The sequence below is a fragment of the Protopterus annectens genome, chromosome 2.part0 (assembly GCF_019279795.1).
Source record: "Protopterus annectens isolate FY-2018-M chromosome 2.part0, PAN1.0, whole genome shotgun sequence".
NCBI lineage: Eukaryota > Metazoa > Chordata > Ceratodontiformes > Protopteridae > Protopterus > Protopterus annectens.
Window position 1 is genome coordinate 1,744,477,249 of NC_056728.1, and position 23,806 is coordinate 1,744,501,054.

Genomic DNA, 23,806 nt, shown 5'->3' on the forward strand with positions numbered 1-23,806 from the left:
ATTACAGAATAACCATCCCACTTTTTTTCAGCCAATCCCTCACATATCCTTCTAATTAACCTTATTATTTTATTAGGAAATGTAAATGCTTCCATTGCCCTACTCATAAAAATCACAACTTACTTGGTTAAATATTTTCTCTGTATTAACACCTAGCAATAACAATTTGTATTTTCTTACATTCTACTTCCCACTGGATCTTCATTCTTCTATTAATGTGGATACAAGTTTGCCTCCCCTCCACAAAACTACATTGGTCAATTACCTTTGCCATTCATTTAGCCATTATAGACAAACACATTATAATCATGGTTCAGAATTGAGATGGGCCTGCATGAAACTGGATCAGATGGTTCTTTACCTATTTAAGTATTACACCCACTACAGATTTTCTCTAGGATGTTGGCGCTTCCCTCCTTTTAAAATACTGTTAAATAAAACCTTCACTTTCTTCCCTCCTAGCTATTAAACTTCCACCAGAATACCAACTGTAACTAAAGACTTTCCTGTAGACTGGTTATCCATCATTTTTAATTTATTTTCCTCCTATCTTAAACAGTTAGTTACTGAGCCTCATCTACCTCAAGCCTTGGAATGCTTAAGTTTTCCATAAATATTTCCATGTGTGCTTTTTATTGATTTACCCACTTCTCTGTTTTATAAGGTTTTCAAAAAACCTCTGAAATATTTCTAATACCGCTACAGGATATCTGGTTATTTTTCTTGTTATAGGCTTCCCAAGTTTGGCAACAACCCTTTCTACTTTCTGTTCCTTAAGTTGTTGTGCCAAAAGTGTTTACAATCTGGAGTTATCATCAAAAACAGTTGCTTAAAAACAATATTTCTAAACTCAAGCATAAATCAGTTTACTTCTGATAAATATAAGGATTTGCTGTTTAAAAATCCTCGTACTACTTTTTACCGTCTTCCAAAATCACACAAAAGTTTAACTAATCTGCCAACTAAATTCATTGCTATTGGCTATGCTAGTTTTCATGAATTAACAGGAGAGGTTGTTCATAGGTTGGTACTAGGCTATCGGCCCTAGGGCCTATACAAGCGTAGCCATAACAATTCCCTGGCTATTTCTTCCCAGAATATTTACTTCCCTGGTCCCCTGTCTAGCAGGGTGACTGATCTCCCATCCAATCGTCAAGGTTCCTTTAGAACAGGACCAAAGAGGCACTTAGCTTGACATGCATGGGAAGTCTATTCCAGAGTATGGGGAGTCTCTAGGTCAGGAACCTATCCCTCCAGCACGTTTTGTTCATAGTGATGACCAGGTTTTAGATCCCTGGAGTGTGTAGCTGAGGGATTGGGATTTCTTTAAGTGCAGCATGTCCAACAGCACTGGGTTTGATATGACCTTGTATGTTAAGCAGAGATTACCTCAGAGTAGGCGATATGTGACAAGAATATAGCGGGAGTTGTTTTAGATGGTCAGCATATGGCATCTGCTTTAGGCCTGTGATTCTTTTAGTGAGGTATTTCTGTAGCCTTTCCAGTTGTTGCAGATGTCTTGTGCGGTACATACCAAATGGGGCATTTTACTCTATAATGGGTATAATGAGGGATGAGTATAGTGGGACAATGAACTTTTTTTCTGGAGAAAAGCCCTTAGTGATGAGGTGTGCCACATAGAAGGATTTCCTGACTGTTGCGGATATGTGGTGTGAGACCACTGTCCAGTGAGACCACTGTCCACCTGTGTCCCCAAGTCCCTTATCACACTTTCGGTGTTTAGTGTACTGCCACTTGTGTGGTAATTCATGGGTAAATGTTTTTTCCCAAAGGGGATAACTATACATTTCTTGGCATTGAGCTTGAGCCCATGGCTCCGCACCAAGCATCAGTTTCTGCAAGGCCCTTTTGTAGAATATCCACATCATTTGGGGATTCAATAATGGCTCCCAGTTTGCAGTCATCTGCGAACTTTGTAAGCCAGAGTCCCGTAGTGCTGGCCTGTACTTCAGAGATGTAGATGCCAAACAAGAGCGGTCCCAGGACTGAACCCTGAGGTACTCCCACTTGTCACAAGCTGGATTTTGAGTCGGCTACTTTTACAGTGTGGGTTCTGTCAGTAAGCCAGTTGGCAACCCATCGAGTGACATAGGGATTAATGCCCAGGTTAGCAAGTTTATCTATGATTCCAGAGTGAGGGATGGTGTTGAAGGCCTTGGCGAGGTCCAGACAGGCTGTGTGGACCGCCTTACCCTCGTCCACGACTCTGGAGACTGAAGGTTGAGGAGACAAGATCGGCCCTTTACGAAACCAAACTGGGTGGGGTCCAGTGTTTGAAGGTTGCCAATGTCTAATGGTTGAGTAGATATATGGTGAGTGATACTAAATCTCTTGCAAATGTTTAAATCAAGTTTTTTTGCAATTGTTGATGTGGCTAGTATTTACACATCAAGATGGGCTTTTTGCTCTACAGTATTATTTTGATAGCAATGTTACTTCTGATTATATTGTAAAGTTAAGTGAGTTTTATGCAATCATTTATTTTTGATGGCACGTTATATCATTAATTGAAAGCCACAGCAATGCAGACTTGTTTTGCAGCCTCGTACGCAGATTTTTTGAGCAACAATTTACATAAAGTTGGATTTTTTTTGAAGTCATGCAATTTATTCTACTTTGTATAACTGATTGTACTATATTTGTGAAACTACTATACAATTTTAAATTAAAAATGCAGGAACATTTAAGTAATATTCATGTCAGTAAAGATGAAAACTCAGTGGCTGAACATTTTTTAATGTACATAATCGTAACGACATTTTTTAATGTACATAATCGTAACGTTTCATGTTTTAGTTGTACAATTTCAGAAGTTTTTTTTTGTGATGAAAGCCAGGTTAAACCATTTGGTATTTTACACAGACAAAAAAGTTTGGCACTTTTTGCTCTTATAAGGGTTTGGCATAATGGTGAAGGTGCTTAACTCACAAGCAAGACATACAGGGTTTGATTACCAGAAAGATAAGTTGGCTAAGCTTCCCTACCCCCCCCCCCCCCGGCATAACTAGCCAAGTACTCACCTACTAAACTACTCTCTGAATCATATGCTGCAGGAGAAACATCTTTGGAAATGAGCCTATGGGTTGGTGGTTTTTTAGGTTTAATTACGTACATATGTATGAACATATATAGATATTACACGCACAGTGTAAACCTTGGCTCTAGGTGGATTGTCAAGATTAAAGTCACACCCTGACCCCATGTGCAAAAATGGGAAAAGGGGTTGTGGGTAAATGGAGATGTACAGTGTTTTACTTTATATTCATTTTTTACTTCCTGGAAGACTGCTACTGGGGTAATACAACTTTTTGTGTAATAAATATGAATCTAGACATTTGTTGTACTATTATTTTATTACATTTCATGTTTGTTGTTATATCACTAGAATATAATCTTTAGACTAATCCTCTAGGCTACTCCACAACTTAGGTAGAACGGACTTCTGTACAGGTGACGATCTAAAAAAAACAAAAAACAAAACACAGAACCTGTACTACTGCACAGAACTGTCTACAATGAAACGAGGACTCTTAAGCTACAATGTTTGCAATTCAGCACAAGTTTACCATCACCAAAATAATGCAAGAAATACCCTACAGAAAAAAAGTCATTACATATTTAACTGTGGCAACAGTGAACACAAACTCCCAGTGATTTTTGTCCCAGATAACCATCCAGCCTTTACTGTATAAAAAAGCAGGTTATGACTAGTTAAACCTACACTTAACTTGCTAAGTAGTAAAAAAATACAGCTAGGGCTGCCCTAGCCAAAGCCTTGACACACTAGAATGATGAGAATCCAAGCATTTATGTTTCCTTGATAAGCATTCAAGGATGCAGAATGTCACTACCGACAAAATAAATAAATAATGCACTAATGGAAAATTTGATCATCAGAGCTGCAAATACTTTCACAATGCTCTTGACCACTCTAAATCAAATTATCAATGTTGATTCTGGTGTTATAACAGCTACCACTGCCATCATGTGCGCAGCTTCTACTGTTGCAGTTATAACACATTTCCGACTACTCTTTGAAGTGGCATATTTCCAGCATTTCTTCTAATCGAGCAAAACAATACTGAAAGCTCACACACAGATACACACTACAACTAAACACTTAAAAAAATTACAACTGGTAGAAACATCAGTCTGGCAAGGGAGAAAGTAACATTAAATGCTTATTAAGATCCAAACAGGAATAAAGCATCCCCATTCTCACATTTATCCCCAAGTAAAAAATGGGCAAACAAATATACCAACAGCAGTCCCCAGGCCTGGAAGTAATGAGGTGGACTCACTGGTGCCTTCCTCGCCACCTCTGGGGGGAGGGGGGGGGCAAAAGATCTTCCTCTGAGAATTGTCAGGAGAGGAATTCCCCTGAATCACCTGGTAGCAAGTCCAGCAGCTGGTGACCAGAGGTGGAGGATAGATGGTCAACTGAGCTGGCACCCTAGAACAGTTCATTGTGCAGCTGACAGCATCACATGGTAGTCCCTATCACACCACCAGAGGTGGTGCCCACCCATGATGCCAACCACATATGTGGCTGACATATGGGTGGAACACCCTCCGAGATAAGACAGGCCCTCTCTACCATTCTAGCCTTCATCACTGTGTTCCCAACTCCCTTATGCTTCACTTCCCATCCTCCAAGTCCACTATTCCCCATCAACAGTTGGCCACCCTTTCACTCTACGTCCCTCCCTTTGTGTCAATGCCTCCTATCGATCTGTCTGCACTGTATGTTTGCTCATGTGCCCCAGCTTCTTTGCATACACCATACTCATTCCTTGTTACAGTCTACTCTACCTTCCTAGAAATGGAAAATAGGCATTCATCCCACAAAGAACAAACAAAATGTTCTTCTCCGCAAAACCACTTATCTTCCCTTCATGTTGTCTTTTTTTTTGTATTCTGCTTGCGCTGCCCAATTTTTGAATTTACAGTCTCCTCCTTTCTCCCCATTTATATGACAACATTGACTGCACATTGCTACAGTGGCTTTGTTTGGGCTGCTCTTAGTGATCATGTCGCCACTACAAGGCTTTGTGGCCCATTCCCCTGACATGATAAAGCTATGTTGGAACTCATGCATATAGAATCAGTATCACACCACAATGGGCATACCTCACTTCTGTTAAGGAGCTGTATTCAAATAGCAAATGATATGCAAGTAAAATTAGATTAGTCTTCTACAAATATTGAACATAATTGTTATATGTGTGTTTGGTTGCATTAATAGAGCTAATGAACACTTCTCCATCCCTGAACTAGTGACACAAATTAAACTTAATTGAATAAAACCACTGTAGAATGCTACATTATATATCAAATCCAATCAGTGTGTGTTAACTGTTGCAGAAAAAAAATCTCCAAACAATAATAAAAGTTTTTACCTTTATGCAGGGTTTACTACTCAGTGCAAAACTGACCCATCTTTAAGCTTACACACAATGCTCAAAAAACAGTTAATATACTCAGGTTAACATTCTTCCTACAAATGACAAGAATTTAATTCCATAAAAATAATCTGTTTAATGACATTACATGATAGCACATGCTCTGAAGCTACTAACTCTGCAGTACTTATAATTACTTTCTGGCGTAATGATTAGCGTGATTACACTCCAATATTTTGAAAAAGACAAACCAGTTAAGCACTTATGTAGTGCAAAACCCTATCTTATTTGTTAGCACCCCTGCTTAAACTTCAGCTGTTCTGATACAATACCCTTTACAGAAAGGAGTGCAGGAGTGTGAAGTGTTTTACAGCTTTGAAAAGAGCATCACTAAAATTCTGCTGCCTCAGTGGTGGTTATGCTGAGGGGAGTAAAACTTGCTGCATTTAGTGTTATCAGGAATGCAAATGCATTACAGCAAAGTTTCCCCAATGATGGAAGAAACGCCTTGTGATCAACAAGCTGCAGGACCAGTCAGCGAGTACCAACAAACAACAGTGGAGTTGTTGAAGAGTTGGCTTCTCTAGGAATACATTTAGCTAGCAGAAAATGACTGGTTGAAATAATTCCCAGATCCTCATCTCTTAATGGCATAGGTGATGAAAGAGTTCCATCATATCTACAACACCCTAGTGATATAGTGGTGTGGATGTGCACATTAGAGGAAGGAAGGTAATGCCACCCTCATCTCAAAAGTATTGCACTTATGCGCAGAATGGCTTCAAGTTGTGATCAAACATCTTAAATTGTCTCGCCCTGATAATGTCTACTCCACGCTATGACTGAGGAGTCTGTGGTGACCATCAGTAATAGGTGAATGAAGGTGGAAGCAGCTACCCAGAGTAAGCTTAGGAAAATGTAATCATAACTACAAAGATGTGCACTGCAAGCTCTGAAGTGCATTCCTGGTTTGACAAAGGGTCTGTTCAAGTTCTCATGTGAAATCTAGCATGAGGAACAAGGTAGACTGCATCTGCTACTACTTCCAAACACTTGAGACAGAGCTGCCAAAACTGAAGTGAAGGGGTTGAAGACTGCCTGGAGTGTAAGACCTTTTTCTGGGGGCATACTATACTTGCAAGAGTGTCATGGATACAAGCAAACGACAGACTACACGGTAGCTGCACTCTGTTCCTTTTCAATGTTCACCATAATTTCTAAGGAGTGAAATAACTGGAGTACAGACTCTAATGCTGACATTGGTTCCTAGACCCTTTGATGATGGAGAGACTAAGCATCCAGGTAAAGAAACACCTTAGCTATAGTCTCCAGATCACTGCAACTATGGTCACATACTTGTTAAACACCCTGAAGATTGAGGTCAGATCACTCTGACAAGCCTTGTATATACTACCAGTTAGAGCAAACCCCCCTCCCCAAATATTTTGTGAGCAACTCACAACGTAAACAGTGGGAGACAAAGGGCATAAGGGTAGCTGGGAACTTAGCAGGCAATCCCTCTAGTGGCAAATGCTCCCTTAAGAGGGTGGTTGTTCAGTTTGAATGATCAGATTCTCTGTAGTTACTACTAGACTTGGCAGTGTCAGATCACTAGCTTGAGCATTTATCGAGTTACATGCAAAAAGGCTTGCAGGTAAAGAATGAATTTTTGCAAACAAAATGAAACCAAGTAAGCCTTGTTGGCTGCACAACAAATTTGATTTGTCATAAAGCAAGTAACAGTATATTTTTGAAACTCAAAAAACAAAACGGTGACACTACTTTCAAAGATTTTGCTACCTAACCATGGCAGCTCCACTTGTGAATTGATATCAAACTTACACCCCAGGAAATGCAGCTGCAATGCACTGATTCAATAGGTACTTTACGATTTCTACAGCTCCAGTTTTGATTGCTGTGTACTTGTATTAATGGATTACCTTTATTCAATAACCTAATAGCTTTATAATTATTTAAGGCACTTCTTTATATTACTAAACAATGGTATTACAACTTTCCCCGAAGTCAGAACGTGGCACCTTTCTTAAGTAATTAAACATAACTAGATAACTGAAGTTAATTTTTCTTTATCTTAATATGTATTAATTCATTCATTAACTAGGTAAGTAGTAATTGGGCTGGTCAGAGGGTCCATTGTTGAAGTGCACATCTGCGACCAGGTCTTGGCTGCAAACGTTTGACATCACTAATTGTTTTATAAAGAAGTCGGACATTAGTAACAGTTGTATAAAGTAAATAAATATAATTTTTGATATACTGAAAGGTTCAGGTGTCTGGCCCCAGTTGAGATGTTTGACATAGTGATACAGAAGGTCAAGGATCACCGGACCTTTAATTTTGAGGTAAAGAAGACACAGGCCACCACTCAGGAGTACATAAAAACACACAGTACGGGGCAAAGGCTTCCAGCCCAGGACAAGGACAGGGCTCCCACTTTCTCCTCGTAACTAAGTTTCTTAAGACTGGAGATCTTCTGAGGGTTCTGAGCTTGTTGATATGTCAAGTAAAGTACATAGCAAAAGGGATGTTGTAGTTTATAATAGGTTTAATTAGTGCTGAATAATATAGGGAAACATGAACATCTTTGGAGCTAGATGAATTACCTTTGCTAGTCATGCTAAGTAGACAGATTTCCTGACTACTGTTGTCACATGATTTTCAATAGAAAGGGAACTACCAAACCAGCTATTCAAGTCCCTAACTACATTTTTGTTTAGTAATGGAGTGTTTCTTTTAACACTCATTGTCCACTGCCTGAAAATTGGAAATAACTTCTGCATGCCTTCAGAGCTCAAAAACAATTGCAGATACATACTCTCAGGACTACTCAATAAGACAGGTGACCTCAAGTACCAATCTGTCACTACAGATAACAGCATACTCCTGGAAAAAATAAACATACCTGTGGGTGCATATATAAATAATGTGTCTGTGTGGTATATCTCATCACTATCATAAGAAATAATTCGACATCAGTAACTAAACTGGCTCTATTTTAAGGTACCAAACTATAATCTGTTCTCATATGTATGCCTCCCCTCAAAATTTCAAAAGAGATCAGTATTTAAAACAAGCCAATTAAAACAAAAAAAAAACAACTTTAGTTTCCCCATCCTGTTAGCACAAAGCAGACATATACAGCATACCAGTGATACTTAATATTCATTTTTGTTTTTAAAATTCAGCACTACAGTCTTAAACACTATTTACAAATTGCACCTAACCATACATCATGTGGCTACGAACACAGGTGGCACCAGTTAGTAATAAAATCAGAACCAGTACAAAACAACCCTGCTACAGCTGTCAGCCCCTATATAAGTGAAATACATACGGCCTATTTTAAGGACAATGTTTTTATGGGTACCAGCCAACCCATATCATTAGGCAAACAAAGTATTAATACGGTGTAGATATTGCCCCACTAAATACCCCACAGATATCTTCGAACACCTAAATAAATTACAGGTACTTACGGTGTAGGTCACATTGCAGGTGACAAGGAGCTCTCCTCTACTGTTTATGATCTTTGTACTGGCATGTTCAGTGGGCTGCTGCCTTTCCCCCTACAACCATGATAAATCCGTAGATTGTAAAACCAGTTGTCACAAATCAACAGCTCGTAATTCAATAATCGGCCTTTACCACTTCACCTCTTCACTGCAATCAGACGTAGTGGGCGGAACATACTTATCGGGCGGGACTAAAGCTATCACTAGCCTATGTCAAACCATCATTTCTTCTTGCGTCTTTTGCGTATCTCGCTAAAAGCTTTCAGCGATTAAGACATGCGTATTGACAACTAAAGACGGAAGTATTTACTAATTCTTTTCTGAAAAGAACTGGGGGTTTCTCCCGGGACCCGTTACTAAGGAAACCGCCACCACAGTGGCTGTCAGAATAGTGAGTATTTGTATACCATCCTGTGCCATTTTATACACTCTGCTTCACGTTGCACTCTCAATTCAAAACACACATCTTTCGGCATTTAGTGATTTGTGTTCACATTCCCACTAGTGTTGTCTAATGTTTGCGCACGCTTACATGCTTGATTTTCAGCTGTTGGCTGCAATAACCGTAAGTGTTTTTTAGATAGATGTTGCTCTATAAGCAAGATGTGTTCGTACATATTTTGCAGGAATTAGTTTAAACACATGGAAACATCTCCTGGTGCTTCTTTTCATAATCTCATTAAAAGTTGCTAGTAAAAAAGTACTTTTTTCAGGCCACGGAAGATATATTGGCATGAAATAGTTTGCGAAAAATATGGATGTCATTTTGCTTACACATTTGACGTCTTAGTCCTTCCTCTCTCAGATGGGAATGATTCCTTGCATACCTCTCAAGTGTACCTCATTACGAGGAACGTACCTCATTTGGGGTCGTAAACAGTTCATGTTCCTCGAAGTTCCACATTGAAAGACTCTGTCACACATTCAGTGTTAGGAATTTTTAAGTGAAATCCATGGTAAATAGAAATTAATCATATTAATTCATTAAAAGATCTTCTTTATAAGTAAAACCAGCATATTTTAACTATCCTATCACCTTCCTAGTTGAAGTTGTTAGTAAGCCATTAGTATGTGTTCCACATTTTGCCCATTTGTTCCACATTATGAGGGCTAGTGTTCCTCATTTTGGAGATGGAAGGTTGAGAGCTCTGGCACATTTAAAACGTATTTATACCGAAATATGGTATATTTTTCTTTTGCTTGTCCTGTGGCAGGTGGATTTTTGCATGTTTGCAAAAGTATCCATAGTTCTGTTAATTAGCAATTTAAAATAGTCTTGTGTTGCATAAGATGACCTATGTCACAGCCTCCGGTTCATTCATAGATACCTTACAGTACTGTGTTAAGTTTAGCTCTAAGCTGCTTGAACAACCTGTTTAAAATATATGTCAAAACTTTTCAGCCTTCAATTTGAAGGGCTCATTTCCAGTAATAAATGGTTTTCCTCAAGTAACCACTTTGTCAGATGCTACTTCAGGGTGGACCAGTTTGTTGGTATGCATTTTACCTCTCATCTAATGCTTGCTTGATACGTCTTATTAAATTAAGAAGTAACTCAGAAATAGTTACAGTGACTGCTCCTACATGTACCTCGCCAAGTCGCTATCTATACGTGTAATAAGATGAACATTGTTTTTCTCATTTAAGACAACTAAATGCATATTTACTAGAAGAAGCAAGATGCTGCTGTGTTGTTTGAATACCAACTGTAAAGAGCGTTTTTTGACTACCATGTTTAATGAGCATTCTAGCATATTTTTGGATTCTGAAAGTTGATGAATGCAAGCATTTTGGTAATGTTTAGTTTGTCATATATGTGAGCCACTTATTATATTTATTTGTTCTGCTTTAGCTTATCTTTTTATTATATTACTTTAGGAGGTTGTGTCGGAGAAGGGGAAATTTGACCTGGCCCCCAACCTGCAAAATAGAATTAAAGTCATCTGGATGAATTAGTGGTGGCTCAGGTAGATGTGAAAGACCCCCCTCAGCACTTATCAAAAAACCAGGGGAAGATCTCCAGTGTTCTGGTCAAATTTCCCCTTGTCAGTATGAATATCTCATCAGGTCTCCCAAGAAAAGAGGCTGCTCTCGTAGGTTACTTACCCAGTAAGCAAGACTTTTTTTTTTTTTTTGCAGGGGGCAAGCCCCCTGCACCCCCCCCCCCCAAAAAAACTTGTATAGAACTCCGAGGTCACACAGCAGCAGTGGAGAAAGAAGCAAACTACACTGTCATCCAATATAATTTTGGTGAACAGCACTTGTTTTTGCCTACATTACATTCAATCACACAACATGCTCCTCTATAGAGTTTGATTCTCAGATTTGAAAGGAAAATTGGTAGGCTTTAAATAGTACACAAGGGCAGCTAGCCTAGTACTTATATTGACTGAAAGAAATGGCTCGAAAAATACTAAAAACTCTCTTTATTAAAAAAGAAGACACAACTGGTAAGCGCTTTTGTTCTAACCGAACTTCATCAGACAAAGTTGAATAACCACAGTGACCAAAAATAAATCGCTAAAATCACAAGTCACATGACTTATCCATTTAATAATTTAACCCCTTCTTTTTCAGAACAATTTTATAATTCTCTCTATCATTAATACCTGGATAGACACAGGGATTTAGCCTAACTTGCCAACAATACACTTTCTGATCAAGATCATCTTCAGCATCCCACCTGGAATCATAATTTTTAAACTGATGTTACAGAAAATCTATAAAAAAAAAACTTTTTATTCAAGTGACATGAAATAACATACCTAGCCAGTCCATTAGTGGATTCTTACCTATCAATAGCCCTTAAATGCTCATAAATCCTAAAATAAAAACGCCTAGTGGTCTTTCCTACATAAAAAGTGGGACAAAGCCCACATAACACTAAATATACCACATAGTTTGACTTGCAATGAAACCTTCCTAATAAATTTATTTCACAATTTTTAGCCGATACCATAATTTTCGACCCTTCCAAAACATGCTTACACAATAATTACAGCTATTGCATCTGTACATTCCCTTACATACATTCACCCTAACCACTCTTTCCCTGTAAAAATAGTCTGACTTTTACCCCTTTTTGTCACAAAAATAGGAACCTCTACTATTATTGTATTAATACCCTGAAAGTTCAATAAGAACTTCCAATTGTTCCTAATTATCTTTTAATATTTCCTTTATCTACAGAATTATTGAACAAAGAGGCCAAAGAATAATCTCTATTACTTACTTCAACATTATCACTCACATCCAACTGCTCTGTAGTAGCATTCCTTGTAATATCAGCCCTCACTACCTACATTTTCAAAACTACTTTATCCATTGCTTTTGCCTGTATTTCTCTTGGAATATCTTTGGGGCTGCCTTTTTTTTATTGATTCCTATTTATTTATTGAAATCTGACCTCAAAGCAGTGACAAGTGGAGTACCACAGGGTTCCGTCCTGGGACCTCTCCTGTTTGGTATCTACTTCTCTGAAGTACAGGCTAACACAGAAGGCTTCTGGCTAACGAAGTTCGCAGATGACTGAAAACTAGGGGCCACAGTCAAGTCCCCAAATGATGTGGACATCCTACAGAAGGGCCTCGCTGAGACAGATGCCTGGTGTCAGAGCCATGGCCTCAAGCTCAATGCCAAATAGTGCAGTGTCATCCCCTTTGGTAAAAACTCTGTACCCATGAACTACCACATAGGCAGAAATCTACTTAACACCGAATGCGTGATAAGAGACCTTGGGACCCAGGTGGACAGTAGTCTCTCAATTGATAGTCACATCACCACAGTAGTCAGGAAGTCCTTCTATGTGGCACACCTCATCATGAAGGGGATTTCATCCAGGAAAAAAGAGGTCATTGTTCCCCTTTACTCGACATTCATTAGACCCATTATAGAGTGCAACGCCCCTTTTGGAATGTACCTCACAAGACATCTGCAGCAGGTGGAAAGGCCACAGAAGTACCTCACAAAGAGGATTACTGGCCTCAAACAAATGCCCTACACTGACCGCTTCAGAAAACTCCAGCTTTACTCGTAGCATATCGCCTACTCCGAGGTGATCTCTGCCTAACATATAAAGCTATGTCAAACCCAGAGCTGTTGGTCATGCTACACCTAAAGAAATCCCAATCCCTCCGAGCTACACGCTCTAGGGACCTAAACCTTGTCACCACAATAAACAGGACATGCTGGAGGGATAGATTCCTGTCCCAGAGACTTCCCATACTCTGGAACAGGCTTCCCATCTATGTCAAGCAAAGTTCTTCATTAGCACTCCAAGAAAAATCTTGATGAGTGGATGGGAAATAGGAAATACACCCCGGGGATCACTTGAGCCATGAGCTCGAGCTTAATGCCAAGAAATGTATAGTTATCCCATTTGGGAAAAAACATGTATGCATGAATTACCACATAGGTGGCAGTACACTAAACACCGAAAGTGTGATGAGAGACTTGGGGACACAGGTGGACAGTGGTCTCACCTTCGATAACCACATCGCCACAACAGTCAGGAAATCCTTCTATGTGGCACACCTTATCACTAAGGGCTTTTCATCTAGAAAAAAGGGGGTCATTGTCCCACTGTACTCATCCCTCATTAGACCCATTATAGAGTACAGTGCCCCATTTGGTATGTATTTCAAAAGACATCTGCAACAATAGGAAAGGCCGCAGAAATACCTCACTAAAAGAATCACAGGCCTAAAGCAGATGCTCCATGCTGACCGTCTTTTTTTAAAAAAAAAAAAAAAAACTCCAGCTATGCCCTGTGGCATATCGTCTACTCAGAGGCGATCTCTGCTTAACATACAAGGCCATGTCAAACCCTGAGCAGTTGGACATGCTCCACTTAAAGAAATCCCAATCCCTCAGAGCCAGACATTTCAGGGATCTAAACCTTGTCATCACAATGAACAAAACATTCTGGAGGGATAAGTTCCTGACACAGAGACTCCCCATACTCTGGAAGAGACTACCCATACATGTCAAACAGAGCACCTCCTTGGTCCTCTTCATAAAGAACCTTGATGATTGGATGGGAAATAGGAAATTCACTCCGGGGATCACGTCAGTCGCCCTGCTAGACAGGTGTCCAGGGAAGTAAATATTGTGGGGAGAAATATCCAGGGAATTGTTATGGCTAGGCTTGCATAGGCCCTAGGGCCGATAGCCTAGTACCAACCTATGATTAATTTTGCTTTCAACTTTGCATAAATATTGCACCATATCAAATATCATTCTCTCCCATTTTTAAAAATCTGTAGATTTTGTTGTTTATGTTTTCACACTTCCTCAGCTACTTCTTTTTCCAAACAGATCAAAGTTTCTTGGTCTATATAATGTTTTTCACAAATCTGTTATATTGATGAACACAAATTGTCATTTGAGGCTTTTAACAGTTTTTCTTGTGGAAGTATTTTTCTTTCCTCCTTATTTCTCTCTCAGTCTTTTTGTACGTCTTGTGTCTGGAAAATCTGGGCTTCTTGCATAATATTAACAGTACATAATTTCTTTCTTATCCTCAGTAGTCCACTTTATCATCTTTATGGCTCTTCTTTGGTCTTTGGCCTTTCAATTTTTGTGGACTACTACTTCCTCCCCTGGGCCTAGCCTAGCCCCATTGTAGGAAGGTTTCCATATTTTGAGGATTTTACACTAATTTTTTCCAGTTCTGGCACCACTGCACCTACCAGGATTGAGCACTTTTTTTATCCTGGTTCTTGTGCACCCAGCTATCTTTTTTAAATTTTTGACCTGCTTCTGTCCATGATATATGCTATATAAAATGCAGTCTATATATCAGTGTCATCTTTGGTGAGATTTTGTGATTTGAGATTTTTACCTCATGAAGGTACTCCCCAACACTTGAGGATGAATTCAGTTTCAGCAATACTCCTCTATTTTGCTTGCTGACTTATCTCTCCATTTGGACCTCAGTCATCTCTCCATTGTATGGCTGTTATTATTCTCCTTAAGGATCTGCATCCAAAATCCCATATTTATTTATTTCTTGAACTTCCCCTTTGCTTCAGCATTATCTCTTTCCTTTTTTGAATTATAACCTTCTGCTTGTGTTATGTTTGAGTCTTGACTGTGTGGCTCTAAAATATCCCTTCAAATCGGGTACTCCTAAACCACTGTGTTCTGTTGGAAGGATCAACTTATCCTGCTTAACCCCCCCCCCCCCCAAGATAATTCCTTCAACTCTTTGAACACAACTTCTCCTGTGGTTAATAAATGTATGCCTGACCTGTAGGTAAAACTAAAGGTATTAAAAACATTTTCACTGTTTGCATCTTACTATCCATAGCTATACACAATAGCTTCCAAAGGGGATAAAACCTTTTTCACTGTTTATATCGTACTATCAATATCCATAAACAAGATCTTCCAGTTTCTTGTTTTTTGTATTTCCTTTTAGTCTGATCCATATCCATATATACTTATCTGCCATAACAGAAGCCTTTTAATCCATACTCCTAAATACTTCATCTTATCATGTACCTGTAAATATGGGTATTGCTGAAACAATTTGTGTTGGTTACAGAATTTACAGTTCTGACATTTGTTTTACCTTCATTCATTTTATATCCCCAAAATACTTGAAACTGTCTCAGAATGTTCCACAACACTGAAATATCCTTTTCTGGATGCATCAGGTACAAAATAGCATCATCTGCAAATAAAGCCAACTTTTCTTGATTATCATGCCATATATCCTTGCATTTCTGAGTCCATTATTTTCTTTGCCAGTGGCTCTAAATATAAAACAAATAACCTTTGTTCCTCTGTTCTACACAACTTATTGGAGAGGAGCACTCTCACTTTAATTTGTGTCTCTTAGCCATCATATTTTCTCCTAATTAAGCTGTGTTGTATCAGGGAGTGTAAATGCTTCCATTGCACTATGCATAAAATTCCTGCTTAGCCTATCCTATACTTTTTTTGCATCAAGATCCACTAACAACAGTGCTATTGTCTTACATTCTGCTTCCCTCTGGATCATCATTGTTCTGTTAATGTTGTCAAATATTTGCCTCCTATGCAGAAAAAAGTATTGATCCACATCTATTAATTTTGGCAACACCTTTGACATTCTTAGTATAATTAGTTAGTATAAGCATGTTGTTGTTGTATCTTTCGGCTTTTCCCGGTTAGGGGTCACCACAGCGGAATTCAGGTCCACTAATGATTGGCAGCAGATTTTTACGTACCGAGTTGCCAGCCCTGACGTACAACCTTCAATGAAGGTACGCCCAGTCACGCATGTCTCCAAACAGAAGACGCTCTAGCTGAAAATCGAACAGGATGTTTTACTGTGAGGCGACAACGCTACCGCAGCACCATCCACTGATAATCCTGGTTTAAAACTGAAATGGGTCTATACAAAGCTGGGTGTTGTGTGTCTTTACTATCTTTAGGCAATACAGCCACCACAGCTTTCTTCCAAGATGTTGGTGCTTTCCTTCCTTTTACAATGCTGTAAAACTCTTCCAGATTTTTTTTCACTTTCTTCCCTCCTAACTTCCAAACTTCCACAGGAGTACCATCTCTTCCTGGAAACTTTCCTGAAGATTGATTACACATCACAGTTTTTATCTCGTCCATCTCATTGTAACTGTTAATTGTTGAGCCTCCTCTACCTCTGACCTTGTCATATTTACGTCTTCCATAAACATTTCCATTGGTGTTCTTTCTTGAGTTTTACATTTCCTTGCTTTATACAAATTTTTATAAAATTTCCAAAATACTTCTAATACCTCTACAGGATCTCTGATTAATTATTTTACTTGTTATAGACTCCGTAAGTTTGGCACAAACCCTTTTTACTTTGTTGCCTAAGTCATTGTAAGAAAAGCTTATTTTGCTCTGCCGTTGTTATACAAAAATAGCTGCTTAACAGCAGTCTTTCTAAACTCAAGCATATTATCCATATGCTCACATGTTTTCTCTTTTGCACTCTGCATTTGCACCTCTTCGTTTTCTGTGAGATTTTTTTTATTCTGCAATACTTAAACCTTTGTCATCCCCTCTAAATAATTCTTGTTGCCTCTTAACCATGTCTTTTTCTCTTTTATTTTTTACCCTGCTTCAAACTCCATTTTCATTTATCCCACTGGCAATAAGTTTTGAAGAAATTTCTGTCTTCCCTCATAACACTTGAATAATTTCCACTACCCATTACTTAACTTCCTCTGTTTTTAACAGGTAGGTGGGAAAGTGCCAGTGTCTCATTTTTACTTCATTACCATATATTTTTATCTTCGTTTTTATTGGTACATGATCTGAAATAGTTATTGGATGTGTGTTGAAGCTTTCAATTAAATGAACATATTCCTGTGAAATATAATTTCTATCTAGTCTAGATCATTTATTGTACCTTGGAGAGATATGTAAAAATTCTGTCAGAGGTCTTACTTAATTCTCATCTTCCATACTAAATATTTTCATAAAGATGTAAAAAAATCTACTGTCTTGTTATATTTTCTCTTCTAGGTCTCCCTGGTTCATCCTCACAATTGGAGGCTCTCTAGCAATTAGTAAACTTACTCCCCTTTTCCTTTGTCCCCAATATTCTGTTGAATATCCATTTAGAAAAATCACTTGATTCTTTTTTTCCAAATGCGTCTCCTGGAGCATTGCTATTTACACTGTATATGTCTTAATATAATTTGGCACTCTTTCCTTTTTGTCTCTACCTGTGAAGCCTTTTAAGTAACGAGATAATATGGATAGTGTAGCCATTATGATAAAAATCTATTCTTCCCACCTGTTACTCATAACAGTTTTTTTGAGTGTGTATTTTCACCTTTTGTGTTACATGCACATATTGTTTTGCAGGCTGATCTTGTACGCAGTTGTTTTTTTCTCATCTCCATTTGAACCCAAGTTATATTATTCAAGACGTTTTTGTTTTAATGAAAATCCTCAAAAAAATGAATACCTCCCATCCCCTATTAACAGAACAAATGCACAAAATTATGTACATCATCAAAAAAAATTAAGTTCAGCCCAATAGGAACAATTGCTCCAAATAAGCAGCTGCACCCACAGGCATTACTTAATCTAAGGTTAAGATTATGCATGTTAAAGAGCACATTACAGTCTGTGTTCCCATTTACACTGATAGCTGTCTGCTATATAGTTATCTCTATTCCCCTCTCAGTTTTGAAAGACAGCTTGTATGTTTTTAGAAAACATTAACTTGTAGCCTTAAGAAGAAAGTGCATGGGATATATTTAAGTAAAACAAAATTATACACTGCTCCATTAAATGCAGTAAAGTATTAAGGCTGCTATCTCTTGTTCACTTCCCAGGATTTCAAACTGTATTTTTCATTGAACTGCCATTGTGCGTTTACATTTTCTAGTTCCCTCAGCAAAGAACACTCAGAACTCTTAAGATTAATTGTGTGCACCTGCAAATAGCTTTTCACCTTATAAAAAGTAGTCAGCAGTAAATCTTTTTTTAATTTCACTCAGAAAAGATTATACAGTTTCAGTTGCAAATTTCTAGACTCTCACTGAACATTTGGTAATGAGGAAAAAACAAGCTAATATCTTTACTCATGTAAGGAGATTGGCATTTTTTATTGCTTTCATCATTTTGTCTTATTTTGCAAGCCTGTTTGCTTACAAAAATACTGTTTGTAGCTTAAGCCAAGGGCATTAATCTATATATTCACCCTTGTAAAATTATGAGAAAATATTTTAATTCTACATATAATATCAACGCACATTTACACCATAGCCCCACTCTAAGATCACAACATATTAACATTAAACTTGCTTTTGTCTGTTTTTTCTCTTGTTGGACTGTAAAACCTACATTTCTTGCAACTAAAAAGTACTTGTTTACTTCAGTATCTTTAACACATACAACAGCCACTGAAAAGACCCCTGCATTTAAAATAACCCTGACTACACACAGCAACAAACTTGTTTTATTATATATATATATATATATATATATATATATATATATATATATATATATGAAACCTGCAGTTTTTATCATAAAATGGTTTATGCACATAATAATAGGTGAAAAAATTGGTTTACTTAGTTACTTTTTTGTGATTATAAAATGGGGTATATGCTTTACAGTCCACTCACAGGTTTAACAGAGTCACCAAAAGTAGAGTCTTTCTGAGCCAATTTTTCTTGCAAACTCATATTTCACAAGTGTAATTGATGCTTTATAGTGATGTATTTATATGCAAATGTCAGTGTTGCTGGTCTTCTTCCTGTTCATTTCTGTCTCCCAACACCAGACTCTGGTGTAAGTCCAAGGTACTGATGATTATTCTAGTCAACTCCTCTGCTTTTTTTCTCTCTCTCAAGCATTTTCCTTTGGAGCATTGGAAAAGGTTTCACTGGTAAGGTCTCTGTATGAGCTTTATGGTTAGAAAAATGAGAAGCAGAGTTCCCTTTTGTTTGCTGGCTCACTTTTTGTTGAATAAACTTGTATTTTGTCCTCTATCTGTTCTGCATCCAAAAATGTGTTTGAAAAAAATATTCATCAACAGTGGATAGAACAGCTTCAATGACGCACCTGACTCTTGACATTCCCTGATTGCTACCATAAATGTGCTTCACGTCTCTTCTGCCTGGTGTAGAGTGAATAATAATTTTCCACAAACACTGTACCTTCTCTGGTTTGTAATAATTTTCCCTTCTGCAAATGTATTGTCAGGATCAACTCTTTCTGCTGGTGTGACTCCATTTCTGCTAATACAGGTCTTGGCTGTTTTCTAATGGTCAGGTTTGGAGCATACACTCAATGTGCCCTTTTACACATTTTTTTTCACAAAATTAGCCCCAAGTACCTTAGTAAAAATATGAAATTAGCAGTCACTGACAGGAAACATCTGATAATGGTGGAAAAATACCTGGTTTCATAAAGGGAAATTACCACTTTTAGTCAAAAGATAAAATGCTATTTTTGTAAAAGGGCAATGATTTCTGAATGGAGGGGCTCTGTTAGAAACAAAGCTCTTATAGGTTCATAGGTAGGTACTAGGCTATTGGCCCAAGGGCCTATATAAGCCTAGCCAAAGGTACCCTGGCTTTCGCCACCCAAGAAAATTATTTTCCTGTGCCACTGTCGAGCAGAGCCACAGAAGTGATCCCCGGGGTGAATTTCCTATCTCCCATCCAATCATCAAGATTCTTCTTGAACAGTGCTAATGAGGAGCTTTGTTTGATATAGATAGGTAGTTTGTTCCAAAGTATGGGAAGTCTCTGGGACAGGAATCTAGCCCTCCAGCATGTTCTGTTTATTGTGGTGACTAGGTTTAGGTCCCTAGAGCATGCAGCTCGTAGGGATTGGGATTTCTTTAAGTGGAGCATGTCTAAAAGCTGTGGGTTTGACATAGCTTTGTGTGTTAGGCAGAGATCACCTCTGAGTAGGCGATATGCAACGGAGTAAAGCTGCAGTTTTTTGAGACAGTCTGCATAGGGCATCTCTTTGAGGCCGGTAATCCTCTTTGTGAGGTATTTCTGTGGCCTTTCCAGTTGTTGTAGATGTCTTGTGAGGTACATACCAAAAGGGGCATTGTACTGTATAATGGGTCTAATGAGTGACGAGTAGAGGGGAACAATGACCTCTTTTTTTCCTGCATGAGAAACTTTTTGTGATGAGGTGTACCACATAGAAGGATTTCCTGACTACTGTGGCGATGTGATTATCAAAGGAGAGACTATTGTCCACCTGTGCCCAAGGTCTCTTATCACACTTTCGGTGTTAAGTAGACTACCACGTATGTGGTAGTTATGGGTACTGAGTTTTTACCAAAAGGAATGACAATGCACTTTTTGGCATTGAGCTTGAGACCATGGCTTTGACACCAGGCATCTGTCTCAGCAAGGCCTTTTTGTAGGATGTCCACATCTTTTGGAGTTTTGATTATGGCTCCTAGTTTGCAGTCATCTGCGAACTTCATTAGCCAAAGACCTTCTGTGTTGGCCTGTACTTCAGAGAAGTAGATACCAAACAGGAGAGGACCCAGGACTGAACCCTGTGGTACTCCACTTGTCACTGGTCTGAAGCTGGATTTGGAGTCTGCTACTTTCACAGTGTGGGGTCTGTCAGTGAGCCAGTTGGCAACCCATCTTGTGACGTAGAGATTTATACCTAGTTTAGTGAGTTAATCTATAATTCCAGAGTGGGGGATGGTGTCAAAAGCTTTGGCGAGATCTAGATAGGCTGTGTGAACCACCTTACCTTCATCTACGGCTTTGCTGACTTCTTCAAAGAAGTCCATCAGGTTTAGGAGACATGATCTGCCTTTTACAAAACCGAACTGGGTGGGGTCCTGAGTTTGGAGATTACCAATGTCATTGTTTATAAGTTCCATGATGATACGCTCCACAGCCTTGCAGACGAGGCTCATTAGGCTAATGGGGCGGTAGTTTCTGGGGTCTGTGGTGGCTCCCCCTTTGTGGAGTGGGATAACTGTCGCTGTGCGCCATTCAGTGGGCACATAGCTTGAGGTGAGGCTATGATTGAACATGGTACTTAGGTGGTGTGCCAGTTCGTTCTGTAGTTCATGTAGAACACAGCCTGGGATGTCATCAGGTCCCATGGATGCTGTGTTCTTGGCTTTGGATAGTGTGTTTTTTACCTGTGCAGCCGTGATGCTGTGTTCTTGGCTTTGGATAGTGTGTTTTTTACCTGTGCAGCCGTGATTACAGGAACTTTTCATTCTTCTGGTATAGAGATGGGCCCTTTAGGGGATGACAGAAGGGTAAAGTTAGCACTGAACCTATCTGCCAGGATGTTGGCAATATCCGTTGGTTCTGTATATTTAGTGCCATTGTGCTGTAACTCAGAGCAGATCTGAGTGTTGCCATTGAGATTCTTGACATAGCTATAGAATGCTTGCTTTGTGGTTGTTTTTAGAGTCAGTGGCGATTTTGTTTTCATAACTAGCTTTGGAGGATTTTATGAGGGATCTCCGCTTCTTACTGAAGCTGACCAGGGTGTTTCTCCAATCATGGGATTTTACTCTTTTTTTTTTTGCAACAGTTTCTTTCTTCTGTTGTAGAGTTTGTTTATGGCAGGGGACCACCAGATTGGCTTCCTTGTTTTGGAGGATAACATCTTGGTTCTGTTAGAGATTGCACGATCCATGCACTCATGTAAGTGCTTATAAAGTGCATTTGTGTAGGATTCAGCAGTCACGTCAGCATGGGTGTCGTGAAGTTTGCCACTTCTGTCTTAAGAAGCGTGAAGTTGGCTTTGGAGAAATTTTTTACTGTGGTTTCCCTAATGGGGGGTGGGGGAGGGATGTGGATGTCTAGGGTGATTAGCTTATGGTCGGATCTGACCAATGAAGAATTGACCTCTGGTGTGGAGCACCAGTTGCCCATGTTGGTAATAACCAGGTCTAGGATATTGCTGCCCCTGGTGGGGGTGTGGATAAGTTGATCCATGGTATTGGAATTTATGAATTCCAGAAAACGTTGAGCACAAGAGTTGGTACAGGAGTAGTTTTCCCAGTTAATGGTAGGGTAGTTGAAATCGCCCATTATTAGGGTGTTAGGTTGTACCCTAATATTTTCCAGTGTATTAAGAAATGAGAAGTGGAAATCCTGGGGCATGGTGGGGGATCTGTTGCAAGCTACAATTTGGATTGTGGTCTTGCCCAGAGTTAGTTGCACTTGGATAATCTCGGATGCATTATGCTGAGCAACTAGCCTGGAGGTGTGGATATCCTTAATGAATATGGACACGCCTCTGCCTTTAGTGTTTCGGTCCAGGTTAGGTGACCGAAAGCTGTGGTATGAATTATAGCCTGGTAATGCAGGGGTACTCTCTGGAGCCTTGAACCAGGTCTCTGTCACTGCACAGATGTCGATGTTCTCCATCTCTTAGCTGATTGCTGCTCCTGTGAAGTCCAAATACTGTTTCTTCTGAAGATGACAAAGTACTAAACAAAGCTGCACTCACACACTGCTGATTTCCTTCCTTGGGATTAGCTAATCAGCAAACAGAGTAGAGTGGGGGAGGGTGAAAAGCTTTTTGAAGCTGGCCAGTCGTTGTTTCCTAAGCAGGAAATGAGCCATGTAGTCTAAAGGCTACTGCAGCAGAAGGAATGATGAACATAATTCAGTTATGTGTAAAGCTATTTGGTCATAGGCCATTAGTCTGCTGCAACACTTAAAGATATTTATAGGTTCATGGGTTAGGTACTAGGCTAGTTAGGCCCTTGTAGACCATTTTAAGCCTAGCCAGTGTCTCTTTTTGTGCTCAAATTAACCTATTCCATTTGGTTAGAGAGTGGTATTACCATTTCCATGGTCGATTAATTGTATATTACTACAAAGAATAACTGGGATCATTCCATTGATAATTTGAGGGTACCCATGCATGGATAAAAGCATTTAGTAATTTCCTCTGTCCATTAGTAGTGCAGCGGGCATTCCTGGAATAAATTATCTGTTTCCCATCCATAGATCCAAATTGTACTTGAATATGGACAGGGATGAACTTTGCTTTATGTGGATGAGGAGTCTATTCCAGAGCAGTGGTATCCTCTATGAGATATACAGATGTGAGGTAAGTGGCATCCCACAAGGCTCAGTCCTGGGACCTCTCTTGTTCAGTATATATTTCTCCGAGGTACAGGCTAACACGGGTGGACTATGGCTGACCAAGTTCGCAGATGACTGCAAACTGGGTGCCATAATCGACTCTCCGGCTGACAAAAGCATCCTCCAAAAGGGTCTCACAGAGACGGATAACTGGTGCCAGAGCCATGGCCTAAAGCTAAATGCCAAAACGTGCATAGTCATCCCCATTGGGAAAAACAGTGCCCACAAATTACCACATAGGTGGTAATCCATT

General features: G+C 39.1%; 2 protein-coding genes across 2 annotated transcripts in view; one reads left to right on the forward strand and one right to left on the reverse strand.

Annotated features, from left to right (window-relative positions):
- Positions 1 to 9,130, reverse strand: part of DNAJC16 (DnaJ heat shock protein family (Hsp40) member C16) — a 1,387,609-nt gene extending 1,378,479 nt beyond the window's left edge. The window contains exon 1 of the mRNA XM_044061770.1: positions 8,921 to 9,130. The gene's annotated coding sequence lies outside the window, so the exon portion shown is untranslated. The remainder of the gene's footprint in view (positions 1 to 8,920) is intronic.
- Positions 9,131 to 9,222: 92 nt separating this feature from the next.
- The window catches only part of CASP9 (caspase 9), a 785,542-nt gene continuing 770,958 nt past the window's right edge, over positions 9,223 to 23,806 (forward strand). The window contains exon 1 of the mRNA XM_044060440.1: positions 9,223 to 9,347. The gene's annotated coding sequence lies outside the window, so the exon portion shown is untranslated. The remainder of the gene's footprint in view (positions 9,348 to 23,806) is intronic.